The sequence below is a fragment of the Acomys russatus genome, unplaced genomic scaffold, assembly GCF_903995435.1.
Source record: "Acomys russatus unplaced genomic scaffold, mAcoRus1.1, whole genome shotgun sequence".
NCBI lineage: Eukaryota > Metazoa > Chordata > Mammalia > Rodentia > Muridae > Acomys > Acomys russatus.
The window spans coordinates 14,862-17,819 of record NW_026131794.1 but is presented as its reverse complement, the minus strand read 5'-3'; the positions used below and the strand labels follow the sequence as shown (position 1 = coordinate 17,819).

Genomic DNA, 2,958 nt, shown 5'->3' with positions numbered 1-2,958 from the left:
CTGATTGTGTCATGGTTCTTCTTGCCATGGTAATCTATTGTATATGTGTGTAATAATGTATATATACAAAATAAAATAAATTACAGAAAACTTTTAAAAATGACAGCATGGAGAAGGAAAACTTTTGGTTTTAAGCTTTTGGCTTTCTACTCTTGGGATGTCATGTGACCTAGTTGACCTTTTCCATCTGGGACAAGAGCTGAATAGTAAATTCAGTTGGGTGCTTTGACTGCCCTTCTGAGTCAGTAGGATTTTACTCCAGCTCCTGAATCTTTGTTACTAAAATTAAGTGATTCATATTCTCTTTCTTTAAAACAACTGGAGAACATGTAAACATTTTTCTTTATGAGTTTGTGTGACCTGGCTTGATGTTATCCATTATCAGTTCATCAATTTTTCTACACATGTTGTGATTCCACCTTTCCCTGTAGTCAATATAGCACATTTTATATATGAAAAGTATTGAATGTTGGATTTTCCTGTTTATGATAGGTAGGAAGACTCCATTTCATTGCTACAATAAATAAAGTAGCAAGGATAATCGATATTCAAATATTTCTATTGTATGAGACAGAGTTTACTGGGTATAGGCCCAGGATTTGAATACTTCAATCTAATCATATTTCCCATTTTTAGCTTTTCAGCAAATCTCAAAACTGACCTCCATAATAGGTGTATTAATTTCTCCTAATATTTTTTGTTGAAGTTAGCATTATTGTGATGCCAAACAGATAAAGACAGAACAATGACCAACAAAGTTTATAATCAATTAAGCATGATGATAAAAAAAATTCTCACTACAATATTAGCAAGCAATCTTCAAAATAATGTCAAAACCATCATCCTAATTTTTTACGGGACTGGTGCAGTTGTGACAGTACTACAGCCTTCTGAAGAACAAGTTCATGGCCCGACATGATTACAGTTTTCCTTGCAGGTAGAATGTTGGCCACAAAAGCTAGATGTGATAGCCAAAAGCATCCAAGCTGCCCTGCTTGAACACTACAAGAAATTTAGCATTATTGACAGAGTTCTTGTTGACCTCTTTGCTTATCATTTGGGCAAAGAGAAGACTCTCACAGCTGCAAGTTGACACAAGTAAGACTCAAATTATATGGTCTGTTTTTGTCAGCTGCTAAGTCAACAAGCTGAAAAACTTGTATGGTCATCTTTCTAACCTTTCAAAGACAAAGTGCCACCCATCTATTCAAGTCTCTGTATTGACCTTTGGAGGGAAGAGTGTGAATTAACCATTGGATTCCAAGCAAGACATACCACTTAAATAATTAAAATACGATTAAGAGGGGTTATTCCTTATCAAGAACAAACTGAGTCTGGGCATGACAGAGTAATGATTCATAAGGACAAAAGGTCCAAAAGAGGGAAAACAAAGAGAAATGAAGGGAGTGATGTTCACTAGCCACCAGTTGTGTTTAGGCAACAGAGCAATGCAGCCTCCTAAGAAGGATGATAGAGTACAAAAAAAAACCAGAAAGATAGACACAAGAGACAGGATGTTGTGGGTGGCTCTGAACTCAAAGGAAGTTCTGCTGAAATCATGAGTGCTGCAGATGTGTTGAATCACCTGTTTGTGTCTGAATAAAAGGACAACCATGGAGCCACTGGACCACACAATGAGCCCAGAAAGGAAGACCTCAGGACACACCAGCAATGCTGCGTAGAGGAACTCACAAATTTCATCACTCCCTACAGTGAGGAGTGTCCAAAATCTCGCTTTCTTGTCACGTTTTTTGTATTTATGTTGGTAAATATGTACACAAAGAAAATGAAATTTATCAACAAGTACAAAACCCAGATAATAAGTATGCAGCATCTAATGTACTTCTCAGCTTTGGCTTTATGATCCTTCCACCATGATTTCCTAGGATTGATGGTGACAGCCTGAAAGACACTCAAGAGACATGTGGTTCCTATGGACACACTCCGGGCAGTTGGGTGAATGTACAGTATGAACTTGCATCCAAATTCAGTCAAGAACTTCTTCAATCCCCAAACTGCCATTGTTTGAGGAACTCCTGCAGAGAGGATGATCAAGGCATTGGCTGCCATTAGATGCATAAGAATCAAATCTGTGGGCTTCAGTTTACATTCTATGTAGTAAAGACTTAGATAGCAAAACAAAAGAGAAAATTTTCCCAAAATTCCAGTGGTTGTTTGTGATAGGAAAACAATTTTTATTGCCAGATTCCAAGGTTCATTTTATGATTTAGCACAATTTCCTTTAGTGTATATCCACACAGTTTCTCTGGTTTAATGAATAACTGCCAATGATTGCAGGTTGGGGTGAAATAGGAATCCATTAATCCATGGAGCTATTGAGAGACTGAAACAGACGGTCCTTTATACTCCTGAGTACAAAGCCAGAAGAGACACATAAAAACACCTCTTCCAGAACTTCTTTGTAAGAATGGTTACTTTCCATGTTTTAACTGTGATATTTCTTAAAACTTATAATGTACATATGATGGACGAAGAGAGGCAAAACCTTTACACAAAATGAATCATTGAAGCTGACTTGATGTTGACCAGTGAAAATAATATAAATAATAATAAAAACAAACATGATGTAAGACATTCAGAATTTATTGATACTTGCTAATAATGCTGTATAACAAGAGCACTTTAATAATTACAAGAAACTATTTTAGTTTTTAAATTCATTTTTAATTTATGTATTCACTTTACTTCCTGGTGGTAGCCTTCTCCATAGTCGTCTTCCAGTTCCTTCTCTCATGCACTTCCTCCTATCTGTCATCCCTTTGCCCTCAGAATAGGGGAGCACAACAACACCAACACCAACAACACACAGACACACACACACGTTGGTACATCATGTCCTAAAAGGACTGAGTTCATCTTCATCCACTGAGGCCAGACAAGGCAGCCTGAATAAGCCAAAGTGATTGACAGCAGGCAACAGAGTCAATAGACAGAAGG

The 2,958-nt window shown here is 37.0% G+C and overlaps 1 pseudogene; it reads right to left on the bottom strand.

Annotated features, from left to right (window-relative positions):
• Positions 1-1,297: 1,297 nt before the first annotated feature.
• On the bottom strand, positions 1,298-2,220 carry LOC127186487 (vomeronasal type-1 receptor 4-like; annotated as a pseudogene).
• Positions 2,221-2,958: the final 738 nt, after the last annotated feature.